The sequence below is a fragment of the Macaca thibetana genome, chromosome 11 (genome assembly GCF_024542745.1).
Source record: "Macaca thibetana thibetana isolate TM-01 chromosome 11, ASM2454274v1, whole genome shotgun sequence".
NCBI lineage: Eukaryota > Metazoa > Chordata > Mammalia > Primates > Cercopithecidae > Macaca > Macaca thibetana.
Window position 1 is genome coordinate 117,373,073 of NC_065588.1, and position 24,124 is coordinate 117,397,196.

Genomic DNA, 24,124 nt, shown 5'->3' on the forward strand with positions numbered 1-24,124 from the left:
AACCTGACCAACATGGTGAAACTCCGTCTCTACTAAAAATACAAAAATTAGCCACGCATGGTGGCACATGCCTGTAATCCCAGCTACTCGGGAGGCTGAGGCAGGAGAATCACTTGAACCCGGGAGGTGGAGGTTGCGGTGAGCCAAGATCATGCCATTGCGCTCCAGCCTGGGAGACACGGGGAAACTCTGTCTCAGAAAAAAAAAAAAAAAAAAAATTAAAAATGGATCAAAGGCTTAAGCCTTTGATAAAACATAAAACAAAAAACATGAAAGAGCTAAACTATATGAATCTCAGAAAAAAAGGGCATAAATCTTCATTTTCTTACATTTGGCAATGAATTCTTAGATGTGTCACCAAAAGTACAAGCAACCAAAGGAAAAATAAATAGGACTTCACCAAACTTAAAATCTGTTGTGTTTCAAAGAACACCATCATGAAAGGGATACAACAACACACAGTTGAATAAATTTTCTGCAATTCATGTATCTGATAGGGTCTATTATCCAGAAGAGATAAAGAACACTAGTAAATCAACAATAAAATGTCTAACAAATTTTCAAAATTAAAATAGGATTTGCATAGATACTGCTCTAAAGAAGATACACAAATTGGCAACAAATTAATGAAAACATGTTTAAAATCATTAGTTAATAGGGAAATGCCAGTCAAAACCCCTGAAATAGCACTTCACATCCACTAGTGTGGCTATAATTTAAAAAGCAAACACAGGTGTTAGCAATGATTGGAGAAACTGGGACCTTCCCACATCGCTTGTGCAAATATAAAAAGGAAAAGACTTTGGTGGTTCCTCAAACAGTTACAGAGCTACGATTATGGCCTAGCAGTTCCAATGCTAGATATATATCCAGGAGAAATAAAAATCATATATTCATGCGACAATTTGAAGATGGGTGTTCATAACAGCACTATTGATAGTAGCCAAAAAATGAAAATAATGCATCCGTCCATCACTGATAAATGGAAAAACGAAATGAGTTATGCTCCCACAATGGATAGTATTCCACCATAAACAGGTGAGGTCCAGATATGGCCACAACACGGGTGAACGTGAATCCTCTCCGCCTACTGAAGAAGCCAGGACACAGAAGACAGCCCATTGTATGATTCTATGTATATGAAATGTCTAGAATAGAAAAACCCACAGACAGAAAGCAGATTAGAGGCTGGCAGGGCAGGGTGTGTGGAGAGAATGGGGTTGGTTGACATAGGCAAGGGGTTTCTCTTTGGAGTGGTGAAGTACCAGAATTAGGTAGCGGGGACGATGGCAAAACCAGAATATACTAAAAACCACTGAATTGTATCCTTCATAAAGGTGCATTTATGGACTGTAAATTATATTTCATTATATTTCAATACAAAAGAATATGACTATTTTGTTTCTAAATCTGATGCACTGAATAAACTACAACAGTCGCTGGTGAATAAATTGAATGATTAAATTGCCACAGGGACTTCAGTAGAGGGGCTTATACGGGATGATATTTGAGGCTTAGCATTGGTCCTTAGCCAGATCCGGTTTTGATGCTGTTGAACAGCTGTGGGGCAAGGGTTATATTTTCTTCCCCAAGAATCCATCCCCATGTATACTCTTTATTGGAATCCATTATCTCCTTATCACTAACTGTCCAGTGGGGACACCTGAATGAAAGGGGGGTTAGGAAGAGGGATCCTGCATAAAATGGTGTGCATAAAATACCCCACAGACGGATTGCGTGGGAAGAGTGACTTTCTTTACATGAGACAGTGTAGAAAGTCAGCACAACACAGTGACCAGAGCATGGGTGCTGGTGCCTGATGGCCTGAGATCAAAGCCACGTGTGCCTGGGACTGTCACTCAGCCCTTCCGTCCTCAGCTCCCTGTTCTGGGGTGAGAACATGTTACTAGGGCTTGCTTAGTACTACCATGTTATAAGGCTAAAGATAAACTCAGACACAGCCCGCAGAAAAATGACGGTTACTTCATAAGCGCTGCCTACCTAAGTGTTCAATGATTACACGTCAGGAAAAATAAAAAAGACACGAAGCAATGGTGACTGCCAGAAAGGAGACATGGAGGGTGACAGATGGGGGAAGGACAGGGCCCTACTGTTCCACATGGGCATGGGCACGACACTTTACAGCTCCTGGATGCGCAGAGCAGGGGCTGTAACTTTTACTTTATGGTTCGTGGCACTGAAATTGACAGAGATTCAGTGACGTGCTCAGAGTAGCAACGGTGATGAGTAATGAAGCTCAGGCAGGGAATTTAGTTGGTTCCCAAGGGATGGAGATCCCTGAACACCTGAGACTGAGGCAGGAGATCAGCAGGACTCACTTTCCAAGCAACTATCACAGCCCTGCTGATGGAAACAAGATGTAGCGAAGAAACTGTCCCAAACAAGCTAGGACTAGGAATTCTATTGTATACGCTTGAGTCACCCCCACCAGGGCCATGACAGCTTACAAATGCCACGGCATCGACCTGGAAGTTGCCATGTGGTTCTGGGACTCCTGGTTCTGTTCCAGAAAGTCGTGAACAGCCCGCCCCTTAATTGGCATATAATTAGGAGTGGTTATAAATATAGCTAGCCATCACTACACTGGTGCTACAAGCCTCTGGGACAGGCCTGCTCTGTCTGTGGAGCAGCTGTTTTGGCAGACACTGTTGTTCACACAAACTTGCTGGCTTTCACTGCTGGCTGGCTCTTGTTTCCTGAGCAAAGCCAAGGACCCTCACGGCCTAAGGTACCATTTTGGAGTTCACCTGCATCAAAACCATTAGATCACGCCCTGGACTCTGAACCAAGGACCCTCCTCACTCCTTTCCCAAATCCTCCTACCCCATGGCTGCTGCAGGGAGACACTGATGCCTGGAGGAGGTGCTTGGCCCAAGAGAAGGGCCCAAACCCTGACTCAACTCCTGGCTTTACATTTCAACTCCTGACCCAAGATGCCATGACTTTCCCCCAAATGAAGCCTGCTGAATGTGTGGGGTCCAAATGTGTGTCTGTCTCCCACCACACTTGACTCTGTGGCTGCCTTGTGACGAGACATCCCTGTGGTCAGGGGACTGCCCTGAATGACCAGTAGCCTGTTTGACTCCCAACCGACTCGGAATGCAGGACATCCCCCACCAACTGCCCATGTGACCGTTGGACTTTGAATCAGATTCGCCTTCAACTGACCAAACCGGGCTGCTAGGCAGTGCAGATTCTTTCATTGAAAAAGTGGCCTGCTGGGCTGGGGCTTGGGCAGTGCAGGGAGTGAAGCCGGCAAGCTCGCAGGGTCTCAGTGTTTCTTGATCAGAGCAGCTGCCCGAGCAGCCTGGACTCAGGCCTGGCTGAGAAGAGGCAGTGGCTGCCCCGGCTCTGAGTGGGTGCCCCCCTGCTCCTGTCCTTCCTCACCAAGACTCAGGCCCTGCTGTACAAACCACAGCAACGATTCCAGTCTCCTGAGAGCTTCAGGTCCAGGACGCCTTCACTGGAGGAGCTGGCAGGTGCTGATGTCCTGCCTTCGGCCAGATGCTGACGGGATGCTTCTGGGAATGGCCAGGAGGGTTTTCTTGAGCCCAGATCACTTTTCTGGCATATTCTGAATTGGAATCTTTCATGGTCTCTTCTAGTTGTACCCATGAGCCATGAGTTTGGAAATATACATTCAAAATAGAGCCCCCTGTTGATACGGTGTGGGCAGGAGACAGTGGGCAGGTGTTTGCCTTTCCCAGGTCACTCGTCTCCAGCAGCTGCCTAGGGGAGCAACCGAGTCAAAGCTGGCCTAGGAGGAGGCGTCCTGAGGTGCTGTGAGCACTTCACACAAACACCCCGATGACTGCGTGGGGACGTTACTCTAACGAGACAATTCGGGAGGGCAGCTGAGCTCAGTGACTGAGAGCAAGTGGCAGGTGCCTGATGGCCTGGACTCAGACCCTACCTAGAAGCAGACCCAGAGGAAGCCAATGGAAAAATGACTGACACTTCACAAGTGCTAGAAAAGTGCTCAGATACACAATGTCTGAGGGAATGAGGGAGACACGTAGTAGTGGTTGCCTTCAGAGAGGCTACAAGTCACGAGTCACTTTCCAGCCTTTACATGGGTGGGAACTTCTCGCTCCTGAAGAGGATCTGTTGTCATCCCTCGTGACCCTCATGTGAGCCCCATGAAGTGGGCAGAGCAGGGCTGTGACCCACATTTTACAGTTGAGGACACTAAAACTGAGAGGGGCTAAGGGAATTACCCAGAGTCACAATACTCAGGAGGGACGAGGCTGAGCCAGGAAGGTAGTTCGTTTCCTGGAGTCGGAGATCCCTGAAGCCCAGATTCCTCTAGATCATGCCCTGGGCGCCTGAACCAGGGCTTCCTTCAGCCCATTTCCCAAATCCTCTTCCTCCAGGATTGCTTTGGAGAGAGGTGATGTCCTGCGGGAGGTGGCTGACACAGCCTCCTGCATCTATGTTGTAAACCTTGACCCAAAAAAGGATGCAGGTGACCCCAAATGAATACACTTTGAAGGATCAGGGTGTCCAATCCACGCCACTTCTGCCCCAGCACCTTCACACCATGAGCCACCTCAGGGTGAGGTTTCTGGAAGTTCCAGCGACCACCCTGAATGACTAGTGTCTTGCTTGACACCCACTGGCTCAGAGCTCAGGACTCCCGAGCCAGCCACACCCGTAGGACAGAGCCTTTAGCATTCACTGTAACTGACAAACTCTTATGAGCAGGGAAGGCGAGTTAACTGGGGAGGAGGGCTGCTGGCCTGGTTCTCTGGTGCCTCTATCAATGGAGACTGCCAGCTCCCTTCTTCCCTTTCCCTTCATGGACTGAAGATCTGAGCACCTGTCTGAGCAGCCTGGACTCAGGCCTGGCTGGGAAGAGGCAGTGGCTGCTCCAGCATGTACTGGGCGTCTCCCAGCTCACATCCTTCCTCCCCAACACTCAGTCTCTACAAGCTCCTCCTCCCTCCCTAGACTCTGCAGGGGCAGAGGCAGAGTCCATCTCCTCCTAGAGGGATCTGTCCATTGCCACAGCCTGAAGACACCCACCCCAGGCTCCTTCCCTCTGTCGTGAAATGTGCATTCCAGGAACCCGATGGCACCTCCCTTCTTACCACTCTCCCCGGCTGCACCCAAACAGCCAAGGGTCCTTCTGTCCTTCTCAACCCCACGCAGATCCCACCACGAGAGTTCAGCTACCTTCCTTTCCAGATCTGGAAATTGAGACTGCTGAAGATTGCATCAGATTTTGACAAACACTCTCCAGAGCCTTTGGCCTGACATTCCCCTTCCCTGCAGTGTCTGTTGCTAGGGTGGGGCCAAGAGTCTCCTGATGAAAGCAGCGAGCATGAGTCCCCACATCTAGTCTCTGGAAGAGTATGGAGGAGGCTGGCATTCTACCTACCTCAATATCTGGTAGAAATCAACCTGTGCCTGAAGTTGGCTTTGTGGAAAAAAGATTTTTTGCTCTGTTTTGTTGTGAAATCGATGCTTATTTTACCATGATAAGGTGCACAAACAGGAAGTGTACAGCCTTGCTGCTCTTTAGAGCCACGTGTCTTACCAGCCCCAGTTCAACACACAGAAAGTCACCAGCACCCTGGCAGCCTGCTGTGGGAGGGGAGGGGAATCGCACCCAACGTCAGGTTTCAAGAAAAAAACCAGTTCCTCCATGTATGTTTTGAGCACAGGATGACACATACTTTGCACAGAGTGAGGGGGGTGGCACCCTCAGAGGGCGCAGGACAGGTCAGGAGAGTCTGCAGAAGCCAACAGAGGGGCTGGGGGACTTTCTGTAAGGAAGTCTGAGGGCAGGGACAGAAACCGGAAACAAACTTCTCAGGAGCACTGGGCTTCCACAGTCGGAAACACGACCGCAGCACAAAGTATAGAGCCCAGAGCAGGGCATCAAGGCCTGCCTCTGTTTAGGCTGCTGTTCATTTATCTTTTCCTGTACAGAAAATATTTTAAAAATAAAACTAGTTGTAGGGAAGGCCACCAGCATTAAAAATGAACATTTCTCAGAACAATCCCAAATCTCTATCAAAAATGAACTGCCAATGAGGTGAAGCAGCCTCCTGTCTGACTAGATCTCCCCAAAACCTGTAAAGCTCCAGATCACCCCTAGACCTGGGTGAGATCTGCACATCAGGGCCAGCCTGGGTGTCGGTACGGGATCTGCCACGTACACACAGGCACAGGGGTCACTGGGGAGGCAGTGGGGGACCGGGGGCTGGAGGGGCTCTCTGGGCTGGGTGTGCAGGACCCAGAAGGCTCTTCAAGCCCTGGAAGGTGACCTTGCGCTGACGTCCCCAGGTCAGATCCACAGGGCACTGAGGCCTGGTTGCTGCTCTCAGCGGAGGGTGCTGTCTGTCCACAGAGAGTGCCTATAAATGTCCTGCAGCAGCAAATTAACCCAGGTGTTCACCTAGGCAGCCTTGGGGAGTCTGGCCTCTGGACTGTTGAAAAAGATGCACTAAAATGAGGAGGTCTCCAGGGCTCCCTGATGAAAAGACAGAGTCCCCTGCACCTGGACCCTGAAAGACAGGGGTGGGAGAGGTGACCCTGCCCCTCCATCAGGACCCTCAGCAAGATGGGGTCAGGAACTGGCACATTCCCATGGACAGCCTCCTGGAGCTCTTTGTTCTTTTCCCCTAATAATTGTTTTTTTCTCTCTAATCACCCAACCCAACTGGCCTGTGTGCTTTTTAACAAAAAAGAAAATCATTCTGCTGTGGCAGGACAATCTCAGGGCACCCTCCCCTTGCTTGCACAGGTGCTCAGCGTCCTCTCATCTGCCTCTGTTGGGTTCCCCTTAAGAGAAGCCGCTCCAGTGTTCTCCCGGATGGAGTTCACTGATTTTGTGGACACGTCAGTAAGAAAGTGAGGGAAGCAATGGGACCGTGCGCCCTTCCTGGCTTCCCCTCTTCCTGTTGCCCCTCCACACTCACACACTCTCATTTCCTCTTCCTGTTCAAACTTTATGTCCTCTACGTTTCCTCCTGCAGGGACAGTGGGAGAATGTCCTGACTTCTGGAAGAGAAGAATTGTGCATGTCAGAGCCCCCCAGTGCAGACAAAGCCCCGTGAAGGGGGTCCAGGGCAGACCCAGACTTCACTCGGATCCCCTTTTGCAGGAAGGGCCCACCTCTTCCTAAGGACAGCCCAGCTCCCTGCCTGGAGCACTTGAAGCTGCTCAGCAGGATTCAGGGCTGCGGCCTGGGGTCAGCAACCAGGGCAGTGCCAGGACAGTGGCAGGATGCCTGGGAAAGGTTTTATCCACAATGCAGACCCAGGACCTCACTCACCTGGGTGGGAGCAGGTCCTTCAGGATGACAATTCTAACAGAGGGAAGAAGGAATGGGGTAGGACTCCAAAGAGAAGCTCTTGACAATGGAAGGGGGGATGAAAAGGAAAGAGAGGATGAAAGAAGATGAGACAGGAACTCAATGACAGGCATGCTGTTGCCTCCATTCTCAGACCCTTTGAAATCTGCACATACCCGCTGCATGGATTCCTGCAGGAAGGGGAATGGGGTGGCCTTGGGAAAGGGCAGCAGGAAGTGTTAGAGTGCAGGTGGGAACCTGGGTTCCTGCTGCTCCTGGGATGATGGAGCCTAATCCTGGGAGTCTCTTGGTCCTCATCTCTACAGTCACCTCCTCCCAGGGCCTGGGTTTCTTTATATCTGTGAGTATCCGGCCTCTGATCTCCAACACACTTTTCCAGTCCTCACATTTCATAACTGTGACCAGGAAGGGTGGCCTGGGCCATCCTGTCCCTCTGAGAGTAGCTCACCATCTCCGTAACTTTCTGTGCATAACATGGACTTCCCTCTGTCCTCCCCACTTCAGGGCCTGTCTTCATTCTCTGGAGTAACACCCATTTCCTTTCTCCTTGTCACCTGCCACCATTCATCTTATTCTCCAATCACTGATGCAGTCACCATGGGTACACTGCCACCACCTCCAATTCATTCACCAGTTCACCAAACAGACCAACCCAGGGAGCGCCTCCCACCAGCCTGGAGTTACGTTGGGTCCTATGGGAGAGAATTACATCCAACTCACTGTGGCAACTGTTTTCTGGGTCTGGGATCACTTTGGGTACCTGGAGAGACACTGAATCTTCACAACAATTCCAGAGCCCATGAGAAAGAATGAACACAAGCTCAGGGGTCACGTAACTTGTGAAACTGCCTTAGTTCATAAGTGAGGTAGCAAGGAGTCTACAACAGGCGGGATCCTGGCCACCTGCATTGAGGGGACTGTTCAGGATTTCCTCCAAGCCGTGGGAGGACAGGGAGGGAACCTGGTGCCCGGGAGGGCTGAGCACAAGGTAGAGGCTGGATTGTGGGCAGCAGGGCAGTGCTATCTGGCCAGAGCAGTGGGCATGAGAGTGCAGAGAGCCCTTTCCCTGCTGCCAAGGACTCTGTCCTGGGCCTGGAGGATTCCAGGGATGAGGGCATTGAGACTGTGATACTCAGAGTGTGCAGCAAGCCCAGCACCCCTTTACACATCCTCTCCAATGGGGAAGGTCTCGAGGTGCAGCTGGACTGGGGCCTTTCAAATGGAAGTAAATCCAGGTTTATTCCTCATCCCAGGATTTGGAATTTGGGTGACAACTGGGGTCCAGAAATGTGCTCAGGAATGTGTTTTCCTATTGCCTTTCTAGGATGCCAGGACATCTGTAGTTATCCCAGGGGAGAATTCTTTACCTCATCCAGCCCAGGGAACAGCCTTTCAACCAGGAATAGACCAGGAAGCAGCAGTCACAAGCCTGAAATTGCAGACGGAGAGGGCTAGCCTCTCCACGCAACTGCACTCGCTAGAAGGTGTTTGGCCCCTGGTTCCCGTGGTGCCTGCAAGGGAGTCCTGTACCCTAGATTCTATCCATTGTAGGTCGATGCCCAAAACCCAACCCAAAATCTCTGTGCACATTTCCCAGAGGTGCTCCCAGACATCACCCAAAGGCTTTGAGGTTTTGCTGAGGCAAAGGCAGGAAAGATGCGGTTCTCTGGGAAAGATCATTTTTCAATACCACAGCAGGAAAAGATGACGACAGGTACTGCACACTCAAAGCCCAGAGGCACCAAACCGCTCCCTCCTGAGCCAGCAGACAGTGACAAGGACAAAGCAGGCTTCCATACACATTTCGTTTCTCTTTCTAATTTCATCCCCACTTCCTCAGTCTCTAAAGCAGCAGACCAACCCCAAGCACTGCAGGCACCCTCTTCCATTGGGTCCCTCCTGGGGTTGTTCCAAATCCAAAGTGTCTTCTTCATCCCTGCTTCAACTATGTCTTCTGTTGACAATGGAGTCTCTAAAGACTGTCATAAGTGGGAAGACAACTATTCTAGAGGAAGACTCCTTCATCCCTCCTCCTCCGGCTGAGGTCAAGCTGGATGGCACAAGACCACTCTGCTCTCTCTCTCGGGCTGTTCAACCCTCCTTTGACTCTGTAGAGTCGAGAGTCTCCAACAAGACACTGCTCACAGGTGCAAACCCTCAGGAGCGAGCACCCCCTTCATCTTCTCACTTCTGCCTTTCCACTGGATCATTAGAGCTCTTTCCTCCAGTCCCATTCACCTGAAATTCCAACTTTGATGCACAGGTTTCTTAGTTAGATGAGTTTCACGAACAGACCCCATGCCAGGCTCAGAGCAGGTTCCCAAGAGTGTGTTCTGTGTGGATGGAAATGTTCTCTGTGCTGTTGCATATGGTGGCCGCTGGTACAAACTCTGTGGGGCACTGGAAATGTGGCCAGTGTGACTGAGGCTTGGAACCTCTCATTTTGTTTTGATTAACTACACTGATGAATGAGTGAGTTATACACAGCACCTCCAGGTTGCGACTCCCATGCTGGATGGTGCAGCTCTAGAGATACAAACATGAGGAAGACATGACTCGCTCCCTGGGTGTCTCCTTGCAGTGGGGTTGGGTGCTCTGATCCCATCATTCATGTGTGGCTTCTGAGGGCCTTTGCAAGGAAACAGGATTTTTTTTAGCACCTGCACAAGGGCCAGGCACCATGAGATATAGGGATGCAATAATGAGGACAGTGTCTTGGCCCAGAGGGAAGCCGTCGGGGAGGGGGTGCACTTGTACACAGAGAAGTGAAATTAACCTTGTATAGACAGGATCAGAGCAGAGGGACCCCAAGAAAATGGGGTCCTGAAGACCCCAGTGTTTGCAGGAGCCCACCCTCACCACTTTCTGACTTGGGTCAGATCCTGGGAAGACGCCTCGTTCAGTGGGAAGGTCCAACAGGCTGAACAGTGTGAGGAGGGAACTTTTGCCCACTCGAGCTAGAACCCAGCCTGGGGGTGTTTTCATGAGACCTTCATGGGGCCTAAGACAGGCTGCCCAGGGCTGAGCGCTGTGATGAGACGAAATGTGGAGGGCACATTCCTACCCTTGCACTGAACATCTGCAGCCACAATGCGGCTCCCCATGAGTGCAAGGATTCAGAGTCTGGGCCTGAGAACTCCAAGACCGTTTCAGAGAAAATCTCAAACCCACATCTTCTAGGCTGTGAAACGGAGGAGCAAGGGTGACTTAGGCTCTGGGATCCGCCTCCATTGCTTTGCTGAGCTCGCCCTGAACGGGAGCCAGTGCCCTCGCACCTGCCAGGGAGCTACAGCTCGAGCAGCCATCGTGGCCAGGTGGGGCCACACTGCCTTCAGTTTCAATGCACTTCTGAGCCAGGCAATCTTTGGCTAGTGCCGTCTACAAAAGGGCACTCGACAGGCAACTTCCAAAAGCAGGTGGAAGATGGAAACTCATTTCTGTACAGCCCTAAAAAGGTCAGCCTGGGAAGCTCTGTGTGTCTGGCCTGACCTTGAGTCCATCCCTGCTGAACTATGTCCCCCCAGTCTAGCTCAGAGGACCGGAAACCTGATTCCTACTCTCTGCCTCTCGCCAGCTTCCAGGATGGAAGGACCTGCTTTGTCGCACAGCATGATGAAGACGCCAGTCCCCAACTCCTGTCACAGCTTCAACAGGAAGGAACCCCCATCTCTTGAGAAATGTCAGAGATGTCCATGCAGGGTCACTCCAGCCAGGACCATCCCCCCTGCTCTTTCCCACTTAGGAGGAGCAGGAAAATCACTGGACTCAGAGGATGATGATGTCATGAGTCTCCTGACATTAAAACTCTGGGATCCATCCTCCCCCATCCCCACCCTCACCGGGCACGGGGACCCTTGTGACTTCCTTCTATCCCTCTATATCTTCTCCCTCTGCAGGCCCAGTCTGGGGCCCGAGCCCTGCCTTCTCCCGCGGAGTCCACTGAGCAGCTGTCCCTGGATTCCCGGAGCCCTTAGTCTTGTCGTCATTCCTTTTAGCATTGAGTTCCTCACCTTGGGTTTTTTCTCAAGCACCACTGGCAAAACTGCGTTCTAGAGAGTAAGAAATGCCTGGGACAGTCTTGTTATGAGAAGCATGCTTCTGTAGGCAAAAGTGACCCTTTTCACATGGAGCATTCTCATTGTTTTGTGGGAATAAATATTAAGAGCTCAATTGCAGGCTAATGGATTTCTATGATGATACAAAGCATTTCACATGGGGTTTATGATCCAAACGGTTCCTCAAGCCATAATTTACCTGATTTTACATTTACATTTGCTTAAGCAAGAATCCTGTTTTCTTGCAAAGGCCCTCGGGAGCCATCAGACGCCTATTTCACCCAGGAGGTTTGGCAGGGAATCGGGTGGGGATTCTTCATGGGATCCGCTGACTTGATCTTTCCCGCCTTGCAATGCACAACCTACTGTGTTCTCCTAGGAATAGAGCCACGTCCCTGTCCCGATCCTCAGCCGTTGAAGAAGCCCCTTTGTCATTTTCCATAGTGCGTGTGGCCCCACCACACAGAAGCCGTGGCTGGCAGAGGTGGTGATGGGAGGCAGACTTTCCACATTCTTGGCAACATTATCTGCAGTGTAACTTTAGACTTCAGTTGAGAAGTCTGGAGAGAAATTTCGCCGAGTACATGAAAGATGCTTTTTTCCCTGATTTCTACCAGAACTGGCTGGGCGGTGGCTGCAGGGTTACTGGGAAATTTCAAAGTGGGGTGGAGCCACAGGACTCCAGTGCAGGGGTCTGCTGGTGTTCCTGGTCCAGGCCTTGCTGACACTGGGGGGCGCTGGAAGGGCCTGTGCAGATGGGAAGAAGCTCCCACTGAAGCCGACATGGGTCCTTGCAAGGAAAATCTGGGAAGGGGGAGTGGCAACCCTGGCATGACCTCAAAGACAGGTGCTGGCAGTGAATGAATATTGCTGAGGGGGATAAGGCCAGCTGAAAAAGTTGCCTACTCCATGATTCCAGGCCTATACAATTCTGGGAGAGAAAACTCTAGAGACAGTGAACAGGACAGTTGTTGCCAGGGGCTTCTGGCAATGGGGAGAGAGATTGGCAGGGGAAACATTGGGCATGCAGCTAGTTCCTATGAGTGGTGAATGGCATTCGGTGTTTGTCACAACCCATAGAGGGCACAACACAGTGAACCTCCACGCAAACTCCTGACTTCAGTTCGTAAGAATGTATCGATATTGGTCATTGTTACTGTGGGGGGTGCATGGCAGCATATTCAAGCTTATGTACACGGCATTTGAGGTCAGGGCATGGAAAAGTACTGAGGTGCTGTGTGTTACTTATTTGTGCATGAGAATGAAACTCCTTGACCCTGAAAACAGGACAGGGAGCGGAGTGATAGGGAAGGCTGAAAACAGCCTCCTGAGAATGCGGTTCCAGTGCTTTTCCAAGGCCACAGGTGTCTCACGACCAGACCTCAAAAAAGCCATCCAGTGGATGTTTGTGGTTTAACAAGCCTTTTCAATAACTACGTGGGGGGTGGATTCTGGTTGCAGGGGACTCTCTTAGAAGAGCTGCCCTCCGACCCCGCTCAGCTGGAATTGTCTGAGAACTCATTCTTGGCATTCACTGCAAGCTGTAAGCTCTGGAGTTACAAATGGACCACATCACTGGAAAACTGGGTTAAGAAAAGTGTGGACAAAGGATCTGAGACATTTCTGTGATGTCTGTTCCATGTTTATGTTAATTTCAAACTGTTCTACACAATGACTATTTGTCAAGGTTGGCAACACTGTTTCAGGAAGAGGCTCATCTGAGCGGATGTTTAATAGGAGGCTAAATGTGTCAATAGAAGATTCAGATGTTGCTTTCCAGTAAAAGGGAATCAATCTTTAAACTGTGAACACATCTTTACTTCTCCAGTTGCAGGAATAGCAATGACTTCATTTTAAATGTGTGTAGATGAACTGCAAGACTAAGGCTTAACAGTGTGAGAGTTCTGTCTTCAATACAGGACACTGAACCCCCTAGAATCTTGATGATTGAATGAACTTTACTGACTTTCCACAGTACTTCAATGGATGGTTTTCTGGGATGAACTCAATTGTCTGGCCAGTTGTGGGTTTTTCTGACCCACTGCGTGGGACCAGCAACAGATGGTGCTGATTCCTTGGTAACCACAGTCAGATCTTAGAGGCAACAGCCCCCCAAATGTGTGACGATAAAGGCAGCTGTTGACATCTTGTTGGCAGGATTTATGAGAAATTCATGCGAATCGATTCACACTTCAACCTTTTGATTCCCTTGGGATCTTGAGAGATGTGGCTGAGCCCAGAGAAGAGCTCATCTCAGATGATGTTTCACACTCACCTGAGTATGTAACATTAGATCGAGATGTTGCTTTCTATGAACAGTGTCACAAATTTACATAGTGTATGTGTCTTTCTTTTCTAGTCGTAAGACTAGCGATTGACTTAATAATTTAGATTTTTCACAGATGAACTCAAAGAAGACCATAGCATAACAGTGTTAGAGTTCTGTCTTAAATATGGGACACCGAACCAACCAGAATCAGGATGACTGAAGGAGCTGAACTGATTTTCCACAGTATCTTCAACTGATGGTTCTTCCCGCTGCACAGAACGGTGTGGCCAGTTGTGGATTTTTCTGACCCACGGCATGCGGCCAGCAATAAAGTATGCCGACTCCTCAGGACACTCTCCTATCCTGGAGTCAACGTTCTCTCAAATTATTACAAGACAGACATCTTGCTGGGAAAGTATCATAGAGAAACTTAGAGTAATTGATCCACAGTTCAAACTTGTGTCCTCCTTTTTTGCTCTCTGCACAGGAATCCAACTGAATCTGAGTCCAGCTCTGGGAACCCCCGCAGTGTGTGTTGCACTTAGTACTCAGCAGACTGTGTAGGCAAATACCTGCCTTCAGAGATGATATAGAGAGGCAGCAGGTACCAGTGAGCAAGAGCAGAGTGCGTAGAGCCTCACTGGCTGGGTTTCAATCCTGCTGAGGAGCCGTCTACTGGGAGTGCTGTATAGACCGGTCTGTGCCTCAGTTCCCTATTCTGAGATGTTCAAATATTGATATGGTGTCTGTTGTCTTATAAGGCTAAACGTGACTGAATTCAGGTGAAGCCTTGAGGAGACTGGTGCTTCCTAAGTGCCCTAACGTGTTCAGTCATGAACTGCTTGGAAGAACAAGCCAGACTCTCGGTAGTGGTTGGATACAGACAGGGAACCTGCAGGCCTGTAGGAAAGTGAAATGCAGAAGCTCACTTTATTCTTCACATGTATTGATCCTTTTCCTCTCACAAAACACATCTGAACTGCGCACCCGTGACTCACACCTACATCATCTTGGAAGATGTGGTTGATCCCAGAGAGAACCTCAAATCCTAACACAGCCTCCTTCCTCCAGGTTTTCATCCTTCACCCAAAATATGGCAGTTTCCTCCACCCCAAGCTTGTGTGCAGGACAAGTCCAATGGTGTGACCTCCTCCCCCAGCATCTTAACACTGCCGGCTGCCTTGTGGTGAGCATAACTGGCCAGTTGGCTCCTCCAAGTGCCCAGTGGTCAGCTTGCCTCCCAAGGTGCCACAGGACTCAGGACATTCCAACCAACTGCCACATGATGGCTGTGCCAGGATTGAACTTCCCTTCCACTGAATGCGTGGGACAGTGACCCCCACTGTCTGTCTATAATTCCGATAGCAATGTGATCAGGGTGAACTCAGGCCTGCCTAAGGGGCAGTGACTGCACCTGCAGAGTGGGCACCTTCCTGCTCACATCCCCCTCACCAGGACTCAGTTTCCACAAACTCCTCATGCCTCCCTAGGACGTGCAGGGTGGGGGACAGTCCCTCTCTAAATTCTGGAGGGAAAAGCCATTATTTGCATGTTTCAAGCTCATAGTTTTACAGTTCTCTCAACCTTAGGGAGAATTCGTCCTCATCCATTCCCTCCATCTGTAGGAGAAGCATTCTAATCAACTGGACTTTGGTTCTACGTTTGTGGGTCAGGAGTTGTGGTTATGGGCTGCAGTACCATGTTTGGCCAGGATTGGGACTCATAGTATACCTGTGTCTCAGGTGATTGTAGGAAGAGTGCTAAAACGGATGACCCCAGTTGGAACCACAATTGGTATTTAGAAGCAGATGTTCTCTAATTGCAAGGAGAGAGGAGGAAGTGCTGTTATCTGAGGACACAAATGTGGGCAGCCCCAAAACAATGCATATCCAGACAGGTCCTCTAAGAGAGAACTGCCTGGCCACAGCATTTCCATTTCCCATCTTGGAGGACTCTATGGATAAGTCCCTCAAATTGCCAACTGCTAATGTGAACTCTTCCACTCACAGGGTGACAGATGGAACAAAAGGCAACATGCTAATCGGCGCATGGCCTTGGTGACAGGTCACCCAGGGATGATGAAACACACAACACAGCCTGGCTCTGGGTTCCGACTGTTCCAATCCACACATGTGTATTGCTACAGGTACAAGGGTGTGGTTTCTAGCACCTGTTTTGTTTCAAAACAGGATCATTCCCTCCACACTATTATTTTCTATTTATAAAAACAAGTTACAGGAGAAAAAGGACCTGCCCCGTCCTATATAGTTGACAGTGTGGACACACAAAGCGAACATTTGAGAATAAAAAGTTCCTTCTATTTGTTATTGTGACATGGGTAACGCGCTGTTGTAAAAAAAATTTGGAGGCGGCACATCTCACACGTGTCCGTGAAAATTCAATCATCATGCTGGTGAACTACAGAAGGATCTGCCATTGCATTCTTCATTAGAAAAGCCATGCTTCTGTATCTCTGCTGTTACTGAGTCACCAGACATTTGTAGGTGTGCTACTTTAACAATTTCTTAAGATTGAATAAAAAACACATGGTGGAAATTCACTTTAAGAAATTCAGGCCGGGCACGGTGGCTCACGCCTGTAATCCCAGCACTTTGGGAGACCGAGGCGGGCGGATCATGAGGTCAGGAGATCGAGACCATCCTGGCTAACACGGTGAAACCCCATCTCTACTAATAAAACAAAAAATTAGCCGGGCGTAGTGGCGGGCACCTGTAGTCCCAGTTACTCAGGACACTGAGGCAGGAGAATGGCGTGAACCCGGGAGGCGGAGTTGCAGTGGGCTGAGATCGCGCCACTGCGCTCCAGCCTGGGCGACAGAGCGAGACTCTGCCTCAAAAAAAAAAAAATTCAGTGTCCCTCACTAAGAAACATTGTGAAACTATACAAATGGTTCTCTTATCACCCATGTATATTACCTTTTGTCTGCATGCTTCTACGTCTATGTACTTAGTTGTGTCTCAGTCTCTGTGAGTTCATCGAGCAATTTCACATGGATGCAGAGAGTGAGATGATAGATAATGGAGACTCTGAAGGGTGAGGGGGTGGGAGGGAAGGGATGATAGGAAATTGGTTAATAAATTCAATGTTTATTACTCCGGTGATGGATAGCCTAAATGTCCTGACTTGACCACTGCACATATCTATGAGTGTATCCAAATTCCACATGTATTCCATAAATTTGTACAAAAAATAATAAATCACATTTTATTGATGATACTGTTTATAAATTATATCATTTGTAATAAATAAAATATTTTATAACAACGCATTTTATGTAAAATAAATTCTTCTTTATAAATTATCATTTGTTTATTTGTATAAATAAATGGCACTCACACAACGTCCATCTTGGGAGGATGATGGACCCTGGCTCCAGGAATATTTCCTCTGAGTCCTGCATTCCCCTCTTGGACCCAAAGCGAGTGGATCCCAGTCTGGAGGAGGAAGAGCTGGTGGACAACCCTGGAGTTCTGTGACCAGTAGAACCCTCGACAGGGTCCCGGGAGGCCGCAGAGTTGAGGTTTCCTCTCTCTGTGCCCAGAGAGAAGCAGGTTGCTAGCGTCAGAGCCTGGCCTGGACTTGTGCCTAGGGTTTGCCTTGCTTTTGGTGGCCCTGGGCCCCCAAGTTAGAATTACAGGTCTCTGCTTGGGTGACTCTCTAGGAATGTGACTCAAAGAAGGGACAACAGTGCCTCCAAAGAGACAATTGTTCCCAGTCCCTGGGTCACCATGGAGTCCTCTGGTTAGGGGAGCCCCACCTGTTCAGGCGGAAGCTTCCCCCATAGGATGTGTGGTGCTTAGACCTCTCTTCTTCCGGCTGAGCTGCTGACTGACACAAAGTTGGAACTCAGATCTGGGGTCACCAGTCTGCTCCCAGAGCCCATGAGTGCCGCTGAAACTGCCAACCTCAAGGAACTGGGCTTGTGCTGCCCAACGTGGAGCAGGGCTGCTCAGTGGGGGGCCGAACACTGTTCCCAATGCTGGGGGCGTAAGAAGCAGCTACAGAGCCAGAGGCAGTGGGGGAACCAGGGTGATGAAGGAGGGACAACAAAGAACATCTGGGTGCTTGCTAGTGGGGGTGACCAAGATGGAATTTGTAGATGATGAACCTCCAAAGCTGAGTGTGTTTTGGGCTGCCCTGGCAGGTGGGCCCTGGAGCAGAGGTTAGGGCTAGAGCTGGAGCTGGGCTACCAGATCTCCAAACTGGAAACAGCAGTCAGAGGTGGGGGCTGCATGCTGCTGTCCATCAAGGACTCCCAGGATGGGCTGAATGGTGCCTGAAGGGTTCCTGGGAAGTTTTATGATTGGGGTGGAGCTGCAAGACCTCAGTGCAGAAGGCTCGTGGTGTCCCTGGTGGAGGCCTTGCTGTCACTGGGGTACGTCTGAAGGACCTGCGCTGATGGGGAGAAGCTCACACTGGGGCCAACATAAGGCCTTGCAAGGAAAGGGTGGGAAAGGGAAGTGGTGTCCATGGGGGTGACCTCAAAGTCAGGGGCTGGCAGTCAATGTATATTGCTCAGTGAGATAAGTCAGTCTGAAAAAGCTGCCTTCTCCACGACTCTTAGTGCATAATATTCTGAGAAAGAAAACTAGAGAGACAGTAAATAGGACAGTTTTCTCTTAAAAATGGGACACTGATCCAACCAGAATCATGATAACTGAATGAACTCCACTGACTTTCCACAGTACTTTCCATTGATTGCTTATCTGGATGAACTCGGTTGTGTGGCCAGTTGTGGACTTTTCTGACCCACTGCGTTGGTCCAGCAATAGAATAGACTGTGCTGATGTTTCAGGTACTACTCTCTGATCTTGGATGGAACATTGCTTCCAAATGTATTACAGGAGAGACAACTATTGATACCTTACTGCCAGAATTCCATAGAGAAATTCTTAGTAATTTAGTTAGAGTTCAAACTTTGGAGCCCCTGTTGAAACAACTCCACAGGAAGCCACCTGAATCTGAGTTGGGCTCTAGGAAGAGCTTGCAGTTCGGGTTGCATTGAAAACCCAGCAGACTGATGTCTGGGAAAATACCTGCCTTTATATGAGGCTTTAGAGAGAGGCAGCATATCCTAAGTGAGCAACAGCACAGCGCCTGGAGCCTCACTAGCTGGGTTCAAATCCCACTGAGGAGCTCTACGTACCTGGCCATGTTGTATAGACCTCTCTATGCCTCAGTGCCTGGTTTTCAGAGGTTCAAAAGTTAATATGGTCTCTGTTATGCTTTAAGGCTAAACATGGTTGAATTCAGGTAAAGTCTTAAATAGACTAGTTCCTTCTAAATGCACTAGTATCCACTCATTAAATGTTCCAAAGAACAAGCCGGACTCTTGGTAGTGGTTGAATGCAGACGAAGAGCTGGCATGGCTTTAGCGAAGTGAAAGACAGAGACTCACTTCGTTCTTTACCTGGGGTGATCCTTTCCCTCTCATGGAACTTATCTGGGCTGGGTGCATGTGGTTCATACCTGTAACATTTTGGAAGATGTGGTTGATCCCAGAGAACCTCACATCTAACACAGTCTCCTTCAGGTTTCCACACCTGACCCAAAATATGACAGTTTCCTCCAAACCAAGCCTCTGTAAAGGATAAGTTCAATGGTGTGCCCTCCTCCACCAGTATCTTCGCACTGGCAAGGGGCTCGTGGTGAGCCTCCATGGCCTGTTGACTACTCCAAGTGCCCAGGGGTCAGCTTCGCTCCCAAGCTCCCTTGGTTCCCTTCCACTGACCAGGCCTGGATGAGCAAGAATGGGAATTATCTAGGGATGTGGGCCTCTTAGTAGTTGCTTCAGTGCAAGAATGAGTGAAGACAGTGACCCCCACTGTCTCACTGACCGTAATTCCGATAGCAATGAGATCAGGGTGAACTTAGTCACTGCCTAAGAAGGGCAGTGAATGCACCTGCACAGAGTGAGCACCTTCCTGCTCATATCCTTCCTCACCAGGACTCAGTTTCTACAAACTCCTCATGCCTCCTAGGCCCTGCAGGGGTGGAGGAAACTTCCTCTCCAAATTCTGGAGGGAAAAGCCATTATTTGCACGTTTCAAGCTCATAGTTTTACAGTTCTGTCATCCTTAAGGAGAATTCATCCTCATCCATTCTCTCCATCTGTAGGGGAAGCATTCTAATCAACTGGACTTTGGTTCTATGTTTGTAGGTCAGGAGTTGTGGTCATGGGCTGCAGTACCATGTTTGGCCAGGATTGGGACTCATACATAGTGTGTCCGAAATTGCTGGGTTCTTGGTCTCGCTGACTTCAAGAATGAAGTCCCAGACCCTCGCGGTAAGTGTTACAGTTTTTAAAGATGGTGTGTCTAGAGTTTGTTCCTTCTGATGTTCAGACGTGTTCGGAGTTTCTTCCTTCTGGTGGGTCCGTGGCCTCGCTGGTTTCAGGAGTGAAGCCGCAGACCTTCACGGTGAGTGTTACAGCTGTTAAGGCAGCGTGTCTGGAGCTGTTCATTCCTCCCGGTGGGTTCATGGTCTTCGCTGGCCTCAGGAGTGAAGCTGCAGACTTTCGAGGTGTTACAGCTCATAAAAGCAGCATGGACCCAAAGACTTAGCAGCAGCAAGATTTATTGCAAAGAGCGAAAGAACAAAACTTCCACAGAATGGAAGGGGACGGAAGCAGGTTGCTGGTGGCTGGCTCAGGCAGCCTGCTTTTATTCCCTTATCTGGCCCCACCCACATCCTGCTGATTGGTCCATTTTACAGAGAACTGATTGGTTTGTTTCACAAACCTTGAGCTAGACACAGGGTGCTGATTGGTGTATTTGCAATCCCCTAGCTAGACACAGAGTGCTGATTGGTGCATTTACAATCCTTTAGCTAGACACAGAGTGTTAGAAAAGTTCTCCAAGTCCCCACTAGGTTAGCTAGATACAGAGAACTGATTGGTATATTTACAAATCTTGAGCTAGACACAGAGTACTGATTGGTGTATTTACAATCCCTTAGCTAGACATAAAGGTTTTCCAAGTGCCCACTAGACCCAGGAACCCGGTTGGCTTCACCTAGTGGATCTTGCACCAGGGCCGCAGGCGGAGCTGCCCACCAGTCCCTGGCCATACACCCCCCACTCCTCAGCCCTTAGGCGGTTGATGGGACTGGGCGACGCGGAGCAGGGGGTGGCGCTCATCCAGGAGGTTCAGGCCTCCCGGGAGCCCACGGCGGGGGGAGGGGCGGGGGTTCGGCCAGGGCGGGTTTGAGGTCCGGAGCCCTGCCCCGCGGGGAGGCATCTGAGGCCCAGCGAGAATTCGAGTGCAGCACCAGCAGGCCGGCACTGCTGGGAAACCCGGCGGACCCTCTGCAGCTGCTGGCCCAGGTGCTAAGCCCTTCACTGCCCGGGGCCACCAGAGAGGGTCTGCTGCTCCATGTGCGGGACCCGCCGAGCCCACCTACCAGGAACACACGCTAGCCCGCGAGCGCTGCCTGCAGCCCCGGTTCCCGCAGGCACCTCTCCCTTCACACCTCCCTGCAACCAGAGGGAGTCAGCTTCGGCCTCAGCCAGCCCAGAGAGGGGCTCCCACAGTGCTGTGGCAGGCTGAAGGGCTCCTCAGGCGCCGCCAGAGTGGGCGCCAAGGCCAAGAAGGCACTTAGAGTGAGGGCTGCTAGCATGTTGTCACCTCTCAATAGTATACTTGTCTCAGGTGATCGTGGGTCATGGGCTGCAGTACCATGTTTGGCCAGGATTGGGACTCATAGTATACCTGTGTCTCAGGTGATTGTAGGAAGAGTGCTAAAACGGATGACCCCAGTTGGAACCACAATTGGTATTTAGAAGCAGATGTTCTCTAATTGCAAGGAGAGGGGAGGAAGTGCTGTTATCTGAGGACACGAATGTGGGCAGCCCCAAAACAATGCATATCCAGACAGGTCCTCTAAGAGGGAACTGCCTGGCCACAGCATTTCCATTTCCCATCTTGGAGGACTCTATGGATAAGTCCCTCAAATTGTCAACTGCTAATGTGAACTCTTCCACTCACAGGGTGACAGATGGAACAAAAGGCAACATGCTAATCAGCGCATGGCCTTGGTGACAGGTCACCCAGGGATGATGAAACACACAACACAGCCTGGCTCTGGGTTCCGACTGTTCCAATCCACACATGTGTATTGCTACAGGTACAAGGGTGTGGTTTCTAGCACCTGTTTTGTTTCAAAACAGGATCATTCCCTCCACACTATTATTTTCTATTTATAAAAACAAGTTATAGGAGAAAAGGGATCTGCCCTGTCCTATATAGTTGACAGTGTGGACACACACAAAGCGAACATTTGAAAATAAAAAGTTCCTTCTATTTGTTATTGTGACATGGGTAACGTGCTGTTGTAAAAAAAATTTGGAGGCAGCACATCTCACATGTGTCCGTGAAAATTCAATCATCATGCTGGTGAACTACAGAAGGATCTGCCATTGCATTCTTCATTAGAAAAGCCATGCTTCTGTATCTCTGCTGTTACTGAGTCACCAGACATTTGTAGGTGTGCTACTTTAACAATTTCTTAAGATCGAATAAAAAACACATAGTAGAAATGTAATTTAAGAAATTCAGTGTTCCTCACTAAGAAACATTGTGAAACTATAGAAATGGTTCTCTTATCACCCATGTACATTACCTTTGTCTGCATGCTACTAAGTCTATGTACTAAGTTATGTCTCAGTCTCTGTGAGTTCATTGAGCAATTTCACATGGATGCAGAGGGTGGGATGATAGATAATGGAGACTCTGAAGGGTGAGGGGTGTGGAGGGAAGGGATGATGGGAAATTGCTTAATAAATTCAATGTTCATTTCTCTGGTGATGGATACCCCAAGTGCCTCAACTTGACCACTGCACGATCTATGATTGTAACAAAATTGCACACATATCCCATAAATTTGTACAAATAAAAAGAAATTTAAAAATGGCACTCAACACAAGTTTTATCCTGGGAGGATGATGGACCCTGGCTCCAGGAATATTTCCTCTGAGTCCTGCATTCCCCTCTTGGACCCAAAGCGAGTGGATCCCAGTCTGGAGGAGGAAGAGCTGGTGGACAACCCTGGAGTTCTGTGACCAGCAGAACCCTCGACAGGGTCCCGGGAGGCCGCAGAGTTGAGGTTTCCTCTCTGTGCCCAGAGAGAAGCAGGTTGCTAGCGTCAGAGCCTGGCCTGGACTTGTGCCTAGGGTTTGCCTTGCTTTTGGTGGCCCTGGGCCCCCAAGTTAGAATTACAGGTCTCTGCTTGGGTGACTCTCCAGGCATGTGACTCAAAGGAGGGACAACAGTGCCTCCAAAGAGACAATTGTTCCCAGTCCCTGGGTCACCATGGAGTCCTCTGGTTAGGGGAGCCCCACCTGTTCAGGCGGAAGCTTCCCCCATAGGGTGTGTGGTGCTCAGACCTCTCTCCTTCCGGCTGAGCTGCTGACTGACACAAAGTTGGAACTCAGATCTGGGGTCACCAGTCTGCTCCCAGAGCCCATGAGTGCCGCTGAAACTGCCAACCTCAAGGAACTGGGCTTGTGCTGCCCAACGTGGAGCAGGGCTGCTCAGTGGGGGGCCGAACACTGTTCCCAATGCTGGGGGCGTAAGAAGCAGCTACAGAGCCAGAGGCAGTGGGGGAACCAGGGTGATGAAGGAGGGACAACAAAGAACATCTGGGTGCTTGCTAGTGGGGGTGACCAAGATGGAATTTGTAGATGATGAACCTCCAAAGCTGAGTGTGTTTTGGGCTGCCCTGGCAGGTGGGCCCTGGAGCAGAGGTTAGGGCTAGAGCTGGAGCTGGGCTACCAGATCTCCAAACTGGAAACAGCAGTCAGAGGTGGGGGCTGCATGCTGCTGTCCATCAAGGACTCCCAGGACGGGCTGAGTGGTGGCTGAAGGGTTACTGGGAAGTTTAATAGTTGCGGTGCAGCTGCAAGACCTCAGTGCTGGAGGCTCGTCGTGTCCCTGGTGGAGGCCTTGCTGCCACTGGGGTATGTCTGAAGGGCCTGGGCAGATGGGAAGTTTAAGGTCCCCTAAGCTGGCCACACCATGGTCAAGCCATCGTGACATTCCCCCGCCCTTGTGATAATGTACTTTGTGATATTCCCCTTCCTTGTGAATGTGCTCTGTAACATTCCTCCCCGCCCTGTGACAATACACCCTCCCCAGCTTTGTGAATGTACTTTATAACATCCTCCCTGCCCTTGAGAATGTACATCCATCCCCTGCCCACAAAAAATTGCTCCTGACTCCACCACCTATCCCAAACCTGTAAGAACCAATGATAATCTCACCACCCTTTGCTGACTCTTTTTTTGGACTCAGCTCACTTGCATCCAAGTGAATAAACAGCCCTGTTGCTCACACTAAACCTGCTCAGGTGGTCTCTTACAAGGATGCATGTAACATTTGGTGCTGAAGACCCAGGACAGAACTCCTTCGGGAGACCAGTCCCCTGTCCTCACGCTCCCTC

General features: G+C 49.8%; 1 protein-coding gene and 2 non-coding genes across 3 annotated transcripts in view; 1 reads left to right on the forward strand and 2 right to left on the reverse strand.

Moving 5' to 3' along the window:
* P2RX4 (purinergic receptor P2X 4) overlaps window positions 1-24,124 on the forward strand; it is a 341,582-nt gene that overhangs the window by 151,575 nt on the left and 165,883 nt on the right. The gene's annotated exons all lie outside the window — the stretch shown is intronic.
* On the reverse strand, window positions 15,995-16,096 carry LOC126931928 (small nucleolar RNA U13). The gene has a single exon (XR_007718034.1). It is a non-coding gene; the product is annotated as a small nucleolar RNA U13 (small nucleolar RNA).
* Window positions 21,996-22,097, reverse strand: LOC126931931 (small nucleolar RNA U13). Its single transcript, XR_007718036.1, has one exon. It is a non-coding gene; the product is annotated as a small nucleolar RNA U13 (small nucleolar RNA).